Source organism: Bombus affinis, chromosome 13 (genome assembly GCF_024516045.1).
Source record: "Bombus affinis isolate iyBomAffi1 chromosome 13, iyBomAffi1.2, whole genome shotgun sequence".
Lineage (NCBI taxonomy): Eukaryota > Metazoa > Arthropoda > Insecta > Hymenoptera > Apidae > Bombus > Bombus affinis.
The window spans coordinates 10,847,874-10,860,855 of record NC_066356.1 but is presented as its reverse complement, the minus strand read 5'-3'; the positions used below and the strand labels follow the sequence as shown (position 1 = coordinate 10,860,855).

Sequence of the window (12,982 nt, the reverse complement as noted above, 5' to 3'; positions counted from 1 at the left end):
ATTTCCATATCGAAATATGTTAAAACTCTGCGAAATGTACGCTTGCGTTAAATATTTTACAGTTCCTGTATACAATTTCCGACGTACGATTCGCAAAATTTCACCGAAACAATCGGTGAAAGCTGGTTTTTCCTATAAGTAAGCTATTAGGTTGTCCGAAAAATTTCCTTCGTTTTACGTGGAAATAATAGACGCGCGACGTTTCTTGTTTTATATTATTTTTACGTCGAATTACGTGCAATTCATTTTGTTCTGTCGAGATAAACACCGCGACGTTTCACAGACTTGGTTCCGCGTTTCTATGAAGGTACACTGTTGTAAAGAACACGTTTGCGAAAGAAAGACACTTTTCGGACGATCTAATAATTTCAAAATATTCCGTATGATATATTCATCGAAAGATTTCAACAAGTATTCGAATACTTTCGTGAGTTTTCTCGGTGAAAGTTGGAAAACGAATTTCCCTGTGTACCAGATATCCGATCACGCTCGATTCTCGGTAAATACGCGAGCAACCGAAAGAATCGTTCTTTTTCTTCTCGTTTTGCCTCAATTTGCCTTCATCTTCGAGCCGAATAAACCAGCCTGGAAAATCTTGCGTAATGGAACACCGCGACAAAGGGAACCGTCCACGATACGTAATCCAGGTGTTTACTTGATTGAAAGTAACGCATTACAGGCGTATCGGTTGACAGGGTGGCAGGATGCTAGGTATTTCGCAAACGCTACGATAAAAGTTCAAAGGTTTAACGTGAAATTATAACGGAAGCTTCTAGCTTTTCTGTATTCTCGGTGGCTCGTCTGTCCAGTTTGATTCCGTGGCGCGTTCACTTTCGTCTAATCGAAGCGACAACGAAATTGTATAAACGATTTACACACTCGATAATAACGCTAAACAGATTAACGCGCCCAGCCAAATAACGAATTAACGTATTATAGTATAACGAAAACGATTTCGACGCGTTTTAATCCGATTGCACCAATACGATTACGATTTTAATCGAATTAACTGGCTACGTAATAAAGCCATTCGCGTAGCGAGAAATATCGAGGAAGATGGGGCAAAAAAAAGTGGAAGGATCGAGAGACCAGGGGATGAGAGGGGCGTGTGTATGCGTGTGTGTGTGTGTGTGTGTTCGCGCGTGTGTGAGATGCGGTTTTCGCGTTACATAGCCGCCGAGCGAAACCGTTACGAGATTACAGGCTGCCCCGAGTTCTCGCGATTTCGAGACGGTTATTTGGCCACGTAATCTGCGAAAGTGCCGACGTTGGTTGGAATTTTCCGACGAGAGGGACAGACCACGTCGGAACAGAGAGAAACGGGCAAAGGAAAGAGAGGAAGGTAGAATTAGAGAAAGGGGGAGAAGATTCGCGGGGGTACAACGCAACGTAGAATGTGGAGGGAGGCAGGAAACGATGGTAACGGTAATTATTTTCCTTTCTCGAGCCGTAACTGCTCGACCCACGAGGTAACGGCGTTCGAGCAGTGCGCTTTTCGCGGATTAATTAAATCGTTCGCGGAACGTTCTCCGAACAAATACCTGGCCCGCTTCTCCCAGAGTCCAAGCCATGAGAACGAAAACGGCAAAATAGAAAACAAATTCGACCACCGACTAAGAACTTTCGAGGCGAGCGTTTCCCTTTTCCTCCTCTTCGCTCTTCGTCACGGTTTAACTTTCCAAGCGGATAGATTTTCAACTCTTTCACCGACAAATTTACATTCTATCTGTATTCGACCGCCACGCGTCTTTCCAACCTCGCGTAACTTTGCGTCCTCGCGTGATTTGCCGCGTTCGCGCGTTATCACCGCGAAGGGAGGACGAAAGCAAAAAAAAAAAAAAAAAAAGAAAGAAAGAGAAAGAAAGAAGGATAAAGCGGGAACTTTATCTGGAAACCTAAATCTTTTACCCTAAATCGTAGATTTCATGGAATCGGTCCGTTTCCCTTCTCGCATCGACCACCCACCCGTCTTACTTTTTTCGTCTTCTTATCCGAAAATCGTGATCCGCTGGATATCGTGGTTTCGAGCATCTTCGAGAAACGTCGTTGAAAATATGACGAACGAATAACACGATACGTAAGGAGGAACGAAAGGACGGAAATAGAGGAGAAACGGCGAAGACGATAGGAGTCGGAGGGTGGATCGGAGCGAGCCTAAATTTCAAAGTAATTAAGCCGAGAGCGAGGATATGGAAAGGCACGCGAAACGTGGCTGAAATGGCGCTCACTGTAGATTTTTTACCACCGAGGCATTACCTAATTGGCGTTGTGAGTGTAAAAGATCGCGTGGCGGACTGGAACTTTGCGAAGCAAAGCTACGCCTCTGATTCTCTTCCGTCGAAGCATGTCGTTGGCGGTGAAGTTGCGGGTTACATCACGGTCAAATTACATTAGCGTTCGCGAAACGACAAACTTGCCCGTACTCCGACCGGTGTTGGAATAGCAATCGGAGATCCTTGGGATAACGACGGCAACGAGGCGAGCGTCTGGAGCTGCAGCCAGCAGCCAGCAGCCAGCACGACGGAATGCGCATAGCCGCGAACGACGGAGGACACGTACGGGAAATGACTATGCGCCGCGTTTCTGAGAAATCGCTAATGGAGATTGTACCTCTATCCAGTAACTCGTCGGTGAAATCCCCTGGGACGTAACTGCTCGCAAGATTCCTATTTCCGGGAACAACCGAGGCATCCTCCACCGTCAGAGTAATTCGAAAACGGGCTCTAAATAAAACCGGTCGCGTAACCTGAACAGTAATTCCGAAGCCCCGGGTCAGCCCAGATAACGAAAAATCGATAAAGTATTCCGACCTGGCGCCCCCGCATCCTCGATTATTACCTTGTTATCCGTGCGTCTATCTACGCTCCTATCTATGCGAGCCTGCGTCGCTGTAAACTAATTAGAAATTTTCGGAACCTCGTTCCGCTAGGATGTCGTATCGCGTGTCACGGTGTGTGTGCCTTCGGCTTCTTTCGCGTGAACCTACGATCGCCGGCAAACGGCTGATTCTTTGAAAATGCCAACTTTCCACTGTGTTACGAAGCATGCGATCAAAGCTCTTAACACAACGTGTTTCGTAATTTCCGACTTTCGGAAGCGAACGTCGCGGTTTTTCTCCTCGATAGCCTCGCGTCTGTCAACGTGTTTCGAGCGCGACAAGGAGAACATGCTTCGGGACCTCTGTTGCCTTTCGCGTGCCGAATGCAACGTCCCAAATGCGCGTTCAACCCGCGAGAGAGATATTTCGTGCATCCGCATCCCTTACGTGCACTTTCCACTCTCGTATACAGAGCCGCGTCACGGTAAAGACTATGCGCTTACGAACGCCGACGTCCTTACGGGATATATCAAACTCTTCGAGTAGCTTCTCCAAGATGGAACGCCGCCTAATGCACTTCCTGTAGCGCGTTGCTCTTTCGCGGTTACAACCTGCTAAATCCACTGGATCAACTATTCCGTGCACACACCCGACCGGGCGAACCGCTTCCCAAGCAAGTTCGCTTACACGTCGCGTCTTATCGCTTCGACATTTTTCATAAACGCGTGATATATTAGACTACTAAAAGGTTGTTAACCAAGTCAAATTTCCAACTAAAATTCTCCAAGATTTTCTTTTCACATTGACGAATTGGATGACAGTGAAACTTGTTTCAATTACGTACGAACCATTTATCGATCGATCTATGATTCGTGTATTCTTGTTACGCATAGTTACTTATTAATAGTTAGTTGTTACGAAGCTAAAACCACTGGAGTATCCATTTCTGGAAGCCAATAGAAACGCAGGACGTTTATAGAGACAGACAGGTTCGTCGAACGAACATCGTCTTACGCTCGGCTCGTTTGTCACGAATTCACAGACTCGTAACGTTCGGAATATCGTTCGACCCGCTTAATATCTGGCTAGTGAATCCCGTTGATCCGGCGGGACGAGTCGGAATCTGACGGAGAGTAGCAATAATAATGATTAACGAGCAGAACGGCGAAGGCACGGAGGGAGAATGGAAAAGCGGTAGGGTTGGTATTCGTCGTTGGAGTAACAAGAGTAGAGTTGACCGCAATGACTCGACCGGTTCGCGCGGACCTCGCGCGTGGCGAGGTCCGCCTCCTGTTCGGCGTAGCCCGAGTCGGTGATCCGGTCGTTTGGCTTCGAACGTGTTGGTAGAAACGTAGAGAACGCGAACGTGCAAGTGTGGCCGAGCAGCAACGGTGCGCGTACATACATTGCCGCTCGCAGCTATGGCAAACTCGTGCACTCGAGTGTCGCAGATTTGCGTACGAATGCGAGTCGCGTTATCGGAGACGACGTGCCTATTCCGAATAATTGCCACGTTTCTAACGATCGATCGGGTTTATTCCGTTTAATAAACTTATAAGTGGCGACGTACGTGGACGGTGGAGAAGAGGCGCGCGGACGCGACGATACGCGACGCGGTGTGCTTGCGCGCTCGCGTGTACGTGTGTCTGCGTGTGCCCTGAAACGACGAAGGCACGTGTATGGGCGAGCCTGGCCACGGGTTGGGTAGGTAGTCGAGGTCTTGGATCGATCGGCCATTCGTATGGTAATGTAAGCAACTACCGGACCGAGCTGCTTGCCAGACCCGAAGACCCTGTCCGCTAACCAGCGTTGGTGCTGCAATGTCGAAGAGGGAAAGGGAGGCAATCCGGGACTCCTGTGCTCGTTGTCCGCGCGGTGGGGAGAAGCGGAGCAGGGCGTAACGCGCGATCGGAGGAGAGAAGAGAAGAGAAGAGAAGAGAAGAGAAGAGAAGGGGAGGGAGGTGATGCGAGGTTGGACGATATCTACGGTTCGTCGATTGCCAGCAACAGGGATACCAATGAGAGGAAGTCGGGAAACGAAACGATATGATCTATAGCGGTAGCATGTCGGGATGATTTTGGCTCGGCAGCGGGATAAATCGGATCCGGCGACACGCGTTCCGCTTAAACGTTCCGTACGAGAGATCGCCAAGAGCGTAGAACCGCCGTGTTACGTCCTTCGTCCTACGCCACGCTTGCCTCGCTTACGCTTTTCGCGCAATAACGTTCATCGATCCAACGCGTATCGTAACTCGAGATTCTCGCGTTTACGACTGCCAAGTTTTGCTTATGACGTGCAAGACGTTGCGAGCGATTCGGCGCGGCGCCGAGGACGCGTTGGTCGGTAGAAACCCTCGTAGCGATATCTCGTAGTACGTCGCAAAGTAGGCGAACGGGCTGTATGGAGTCTTGAAACGCGATCATTGGAAGCGAACTGTGTGGGAAAGCAACCGACACTGGAACGAAGTTATCGCGGCAAAGTGCACGGTAACGCAGTTATCCTTTACAAAGCGCCCCATCTCCTGTCCCCATTCTCGATCGACCGTTGTTCTCTCTTTCGGAAGCTGGCCTGTAACGACCACGCTTCTCTCCGATCCGATAGTTCTCGCGGATACCGACGATTGATCGGACACCCAACAATGGATCCCCTTTTCTTCCAGGCCATCCTGCCTCGCAAAATATTTACAAACTCTTCTCTTCTGTCCCTTGTGGCCCATGTGGCCTCCTTCTTTCTTCTTCCGTTTCTTTTCTTTCTCTTTCTCTCTCCCCTCCCTGCCTGCTTCTTCTTCTTCTTCTTGCTCTCGATCGAAGCTACGCGGACGAACCAGCGCGCACAAAGCGAGACAAGCGCGAAAGTGAAACTCGAAAAGCATCGAAAAGTGGAGCGGTGGACTCGTATATGGAAGCTCGTGGGCGATCAACACGCTCGCTGTTTCGCTCGACCGTTCGACCTCTCAACCTTTCAACCTTCCTAGCTTTCGGTCTTCGCGGTTAATGAAAGATTCATGATCGCGGCGGCCTCTTAATTTAACTTTCCGATTCGTGGCCCTAAAACATTCTCGCGTGCCGAAAAACCACCATCGACCCGCTCGCTTCCTGCCCCACTAAATCACTATTATTTTTCGAGTAGGTTAAAAATTCGTCCGATCAACGGGCGAGATTAGAAAATCTGGTAATTAACCTCCTGCCGGGGATGGACGAGGACGCGAAAAGTAACTCGCGTATTTCTCTGACCTCCGACCAACCGAAAACTTTGTCACTTGGAAAGTTTGCCTCGTGTTATCAAGATCCGCGAACCGGTTACCGGTACATTAATTACGTTCGTTCGTACAGAACCGGTCATTCTTAATCGCCGCGACTGCCGCAAGATCTCTACGAGTAGTTTAGAATTTCCGCCGTTCTTGCTAAATCATCGGACGTCGGATTTCACGCGATCCTCCGGACGAAACCGAAAGATCGGCGATGGAGCGGCGAAAGAGGACAAACTCGAGGTCGAGAATTTTGAGGAACAATCTCTACCAATTTTGCGGGCAAATCTGATTACACGCCGCTTCGCCCGCTTGTAAACTGGATACGTAAAATTAATTATCGCGCCGTTGCGAAGGCGTTACCCTCCATAGGTAGAGCGAAGAGGGTCGCTACCGCGAGAACAAGGACAGCCACGTCGCAGATAGGGCGGATTCCGCCAAGGACGGTGGCAAGAGTGACACTACGACGAGCGACAAGTCGGCTAAAATGGTTGAAAATTACACTTGCTGGCTTTGCAACCGAACCACTCGCTGAATGATTGACTGACTCACTGACTCACTGACTCACTGACTCACTCACTGACTGGTTGGTTGGTCGCGAGAGATCTCCCTACGTCGGCATGTCAATTACGATGCCAGGGACGAACGAATTTTACCGTTGGTTTTAGACTAACTAACTTATGGCATATAGAACGCAAACGCGTGGGACAGACGTACGGCGGAAAATTGCTAGTGTAAGCGGTTGTGCCGAGTCGTACGGGTCGGTCTGTAGTCTCTTTTCTTCCGGCAGGAATCAGAGAATCGTTTCAGATTCGTGTCGTTCTTCGTTTCCTCGTTTAACAATTTATCCATCCGTACGCCCTTCGTTCTCGTTTCGTTGGAAAAGATAAAATCGTTTCGCAGCACGATACATCCAATTATCGCCGTCTCAGCAGCGAATAATCCGTGGAAATTCTGAAAATTCAGAAGACACACTGTCAGTCCGTATTAAACTCGTAGATTGATTTCACTTGGTTGCCTGAAAGTATTTGAACTGCGGATAATAGTACGAAAAAGCAACTCAATTTACCGAAGCAATTTGCAAATCTGAACGCTGTTTAATAGACCGCGAAACACACGTACGAGGATAAAAAATAATCCTTTTATTTTCCCTTATTTTTATCAATCTCAATTTCTTTCCTATCAAGTTTCCTGTTTGCAATTTTATAAATCTCCGATAGTAACACCTCCGTTGCTTTAAACTATCTAGTGGGAAAAACCGCGTCGCTTATAGGCTAACCGAACGCGTCGTTTATTTGTTCTTTATCCATCTAACGTATATTAGGTTGTCCGAAAAGTGTCTTTCCTTTACTGACACGTGTTTTACAACGACGATCATCTTTATACAAACATGAAATCTAATCTGTCGAACGTTGCGATCTTTATTTTGATAGAACAAAATGGATCGTACGTAATTTTATAAAATAATATAAAACGAAAAACCTCGTGCGTCTATTATTTCCTCTTGAAACGAAAGAAACTTTTCGGACGACCTAATACTATACTAACTGATGTGCGGTCATTGATAGAGCGAGAAAACGAACGAAAACTATCAGAAATTTCATTTACGATACTACGTACGCCGGTGGTCATGTTTACTCGGCTATTTGAAACTAGTAGATCGACGTCCCTTTCGAATTTCGATCGCGCAACCAGCCTGATTCTCTCCACGCTACTCTGTGCGATAACCCCTTTGTAAAGCGTGGTTCGTTCGTACACAGAAAAACCGATATGCATCTTGTTCCCTGGCAGATAGGTGTATTTATCGTGATGTTACCGGCTGGTTGTTGGATGAAACGCGGGCGCGTCCGTCGACGAACGAGGTAAATCGTGTTTGTCGGAACAATCCGAAGGAACGCGCGAGAACGAATGATTTTCGCTGGTGATTTTCCACGCGACGTGATACGGGACGATGATCGGAAAAAGTCGAAGGCAGCGCAGAAAGAGAGGCAGAGAGAAAGAGGTGGAAGTGGAAGTGGAAGTGGAAGGGGAAGAAATCAGGTGTTGGAAGCATAAATTGCTGGATTTTCAGATTCATCGAACCGATCGAAGTAGTAAACACAGTTTATGGACAGCCGTTATTCAAGCGGCCAATATAACGCGCCGTAGCTCGTCTCTGGGATATAATCTAAAATTCGTTCGTGGCACAATTTCAACATCGGACCGCGATCGATATTAAAGTCCATTAAACCGGTAACCCGCGCTAACGGGTTTCAGTCGCCGTGTCTGACCCGTACGCGGGTTGTTCCACTCGACGGCCCCCGCTCGAGCGCCAGGTATTAAGTAGTAATCTCCAGGCATGATCGGACTGCGTTCTGCCGTCCGATAAAACCGACTGGAAAAAACGATCTAACGGCGGAGAGTTCCCGCTACTTTCCTCTATTACCGTTTCCCTATCGACGAAATTTAATACATTTATAGAAACGAACGCCGTGGATATTGCGCGTATTTTCATTGAGTCGGCGGCACGGCGCCGGCAAATTAACCGAGACAATTTCGATGCTCCTTCGATCGGTGGGGAAAAAAAAATGGGGGAAAAAAGGAAGAAAGTGGGTGGGAAACGGGAACGAGTTCCGGTAGAATCGTCGCGAATCGACGCAATTCCCGTTGGTCTTTGGGCGTGTTCTAGAATCGAAGCTGCAACGAGCGACTTGAAAAGCAAAAGAAAGGTTTGCTTTTTATCGAAAACGAGACGGCAGCGACATAAATTTTGAAAGGTTCGTGGCACGGCCGGAAAGAAGAGGATCGGTAACGCTTTTCAATCTTCGCATCTGGACAAGGTTGGCGCAGTTTTAGCGAATTGTCGGGCAAGCAAAAGCATCGAGTAGTAATTTCCAGGCATGAACGAAGGCAAGTTGGAGCACTCGGAACGGGTTAGAGGAAAGCGCAAAAAGCGAATTAAAAGAGAGGGGTTGCCGTGGCCACTGGTTCCGCCAATCACTTTAAAAGGATCGCCGTTTCACACGGCCACGTAACGATCGTTACGGCCGTTAAAACGGAATCGACGGCGATTCGCTTTTAGCCCCGTTACTCTCGTCCAACTTGCTCGCCGAACGGTGACAGTGAATAATTCGCCGTTTCCCATCGACTCGTTTCGCGTTTGGAAGACGCGACCGATAATAAAACGCGCGGCTCAGGTCGCGATTCGCTCTTAGATAGATCGAGAGAAGGTGGAAAAGACGATAAAGAACACGAGAAAGCAAAGGCACGCGAGAAGAAAGAAAGAATATCGATCGTCGCGAACGGTGCGCGCCGCGGTGCGAATCGATCGCGAATCATCGGCTGCTTTGCTTTTAACGAAGAAACAAATCATTCTACGAGCCTGAATTTTTCCATTGTCGGCGTTGTCGGGATGAGACCGCGCGCGATGCCCTTTTCACGGTCTTTCGGTTCGCTCCACTTTTTCTACCACTTTTTTCCCCGCTCTGTCCCTCTCTCTCTCTCTCTCTCTCTCTCTCTCTATCGTGGCTCCTCCTCCTCCTCCTCCTCCTCCTCCTCCTGCCACCATCGTCCTTACAGCGGCACAAAAGCCTTCGAAAAATATGTCAGGTCGAACAAAACGAGGCAGTAGCGGCGAGAGGAGCCAGACTCCGCGGCAGCAACGAGAACGACCAGCAGCCGTAAAGGGCCAGAGAAAGAGAGGAACGATGGCTCGAGGTCGCAGGACGATGAAAAGAAAGATGGAACCCTCCACCGGCCATTTTCTACGACCCGTGAGGACGGACGTCCGGGTGTAGGAAGTACAAATAAACATCCTTTTCCCTTCGTACCGACTACAACCGCCGTGAAGTAGTTTCGGCGTTACTCGTTTTCTTCCAGCTTTCACGACTGGTTGCCCACAACCTGCAGGCTTATGTTCTTCCCTTTCAACCCCGTCTTTCCCCCTTTCACGGCTCCTTCTTCTATCTCGTAAATCGTTTCCTTTCTTTCTCTCTGGCCGTGTCTTTTATAGCGTCTTCGTTCTCCTCCTCTTCGTTCGTCTCGATACGTCGAATCCATCTCGCCGGCTCGTTAACGATACGCGCTTCCGATTCCAGGGATCCGCCGATTCTTCCATTGGATCGAGAACGAAATTACAGGGTACGTCGTCGTCGCGCTCCTTCTTCCTCTGTCGTTGTCCGTCACTGTCAATGAGAACATGGTGGACGATACTTGGTGAATTTCGATCGCCCGATGTGTTTCCTCTGGCGAGCTATATATTTTTTTTCTTTTTTACCTTTTTTTCTTTTTTACTTTTTTTCCTTGTTTTCGTTTTTTCCCCCCCTTTTTCACGAAAACTGAACGCGCCGCGCTGGAAAACAGAATCGATACAGCGTGTAAAAACAACGCAAAAATGTCAGGTGACGCGAGTCCCGGCAAACAAGGTCGCCCTCGTCCCTGTAAAATAGCCTGCTCGATACACGGCCGTGCTTTAATTCGCGGAGAGTTTTCTCTAAGCTTTACAGCCGCGAGAAAGCAGCGACAGCACGATTTTCATGAATAATAAAAAGGACCGAGTGCTCGAGAGCTGGCTCTCGTCGCTGGCCTCCGTCCCCGCTTCCTCGCCACGATCTATCTATCGTTTCTCTCAGAGGGAACAATGTTTTTTCATTCTCCTCAAAATATGCTAGCCTCAGGCTTTCCACGTAGCTCCGTCTCTCCGTAGCAGGATTCTTGGTAACCGAGACATCGATGCGTTTCCGCCAAACACCAGGCGACCAAGCGACTTTTCGACGCGGCAACTCTGCTGCCCCTTTACCCTGCAGGTATGCGTGACGAGACAAGTAACGTTAATTTCTCTTTCGAGATCGCGGCCAACGCCAGAAAGACGAAGAATCTTGCCCGTCGACCAGCAGCTCCTCGTCGCAAGTTCCCGACTTCGTTAATAGTTTTTCGATCATCGATTCGAAGATTAAGGGTTCGTTAAAGCGCCTTGGAAACGCGTTCCCCGTGGTTACCAGGACTCGTCCCGCTTTCTCCAATCCCACGAAAGCCACCGCAACGTCCACCGTCCAACTATCGCTTCATAACCTTCGAAAGTCTCGAACGAACGAGCTTATTACGCTCGGAGCTTAACGAGCTCTGATTGACCGTAGCACGAAAGACGTCTCGTTCTTTCCGCGCGTAATACCTTGCCTCGGCTTCGGCCTTTCGCGAACCGTTTAACGTCCCGGCAGACTACCCCGTTTTTCCATTTTCCCCCAGCGATTTCTCTGCCTTCGTCTTTCCACTAGTTTCTTTCGTCTGGTAATTCGAAATCGTTGGTCGATTCGGGCCAGCGGCTATAGATTCGAGGGGGGCGATCGAGCAACGGAAACGAAAGAGATTCGATCGAGTTTCGGGCTTAACGAAGTCTGTTTAGTCGGTTCCTTCCTTCCCTTTGCCGTTCATCCCCCCATCCACTACACACACATACACACACACACACACACACAGAGTGTTTTCCGGTTTAATGCAATAAAGCTGGCTCGCGAATGTTTTAAGGTATTCAGCGCGTCCATTTTCTCCGCGCGCTTGCCACGTTTTCTCCAGCCGGATACTTTTTTTCCGCCGACTGCCTTTTTCCGCGCTTTTTCCCGCTCTCGCGCCGCTCCCTTGGCCTCCCATTCACTGACGCGTCTCAGACATTAGCTGGCATTCTCTGGCACATCCCCTTCTTTCGCCTTCTCATCCCTCTTTTCCTTTCCTCGCCGGCAAGCCGAAGCCCTGAGCAAGCTTTTGTTGAGCTTTTGATGGAGAGATTCCGCGCTTTGCCACGCTTGTCTGGAGCTTCCTTCTTCCTATACCTTTTTCCTTCCTCATCGCGGCACCACCGGCGACGCTCTGGCCCCAATTTCTCTCGATCGAAAGCCTCGCTACCTACCAGCCATTCGACAACTTCTGCCGTATTAAAAGCAAAGAAATACGTTTGCCAACAGCTATTACCCGCGGAACGCGGAATAACGAAACGCGGAGTACCGTACGCGTGCTTCTTTCTCTTTCGTTCAACGAAATAACCCGGAGAAATGGGGTTTTGCGAAAGTCGTTTCGTACGATGCTTTCGATTTAAGACATTTTCGCGAGAAGCAATACGAGAGGAAACGTATCTCTGTGTCCACCGTGCGTTGATCGATCGCAGTCAAATTCTTTCGTTCGTCGATACTGCTCAGCGACGAAACGAAGACGCGGATTCCAAGCTGAGAACCGTTTCATCCCCTGAATACCGCAACGTCTACTTTGAATAATTTCAAATATCGTCCGTACATTTTTGCGTATTTAAATTTCTGCCTCGCTTTCGCCGTCTCGCGAAACGAAGGAAATAGAAAATACGAAGCGAGGAACTTTCGGTCTTCGTTGGAAGCTGCGCGAGAGTCGCGCGAAATCTCTTCGACGCCGGGGCCGTTATTCGGCAGCAATTTCAACCGTACGGTATTCACGCGGTAAAATTTTTGTTTCCGCTAAATGAAACGCTAAAAACCGTCGAATGTCCGGGTCGTTGGCGAAAAGAAGAGAAAGAAAAATAAAACCATTGCTGGAAGCTGGCTTCTTATGAATTACTTAAGAATACGAGCACGCCGCTGAATCGACGTATTTACTGCCGCTGCCTCCTTCCGGCAAGCCCTTCTTCTCAAAGCCCCGAGGAAAATGCTTTCGCGTGGTTTCCCAAACCGGCTACGTTTTTTTTTTCCGCGCGCCCCACGAAAACTTTCAGCAGGACGATTCGCGGCCGGCATAGTAACGACTGCGAGCTTTCTCTGCCTGATATTTATTAAATTTCGCGCGATCGTAGGATTAAAAGCCGCGAACGATGCCGCGAGAAATCGAAGGCCGATCTTGGATGGAACAACGACTCTTCTTCCGCTTTGCTTTCCGAAACTGCAAGGATTCTTCGTGGTCGCTAACAGGCAGATTACGTGGT

General features: G+C 48.8%; 1 protein-coding gene across 14 annotated transcripts in view; it reads left to right on the top strand.

Moving 5' to 3' along the window:
* LOC126923095 (tyrosine-protein phosphatase Lar) overlaps window positions 1-12,982 on the top strand; it is a 278,024-nt gene that overhangs the window by 217,301 nt on the left and 47,741 nt on the right. The gene's annotated exons all lie outside the window — the stretch shown is intronic.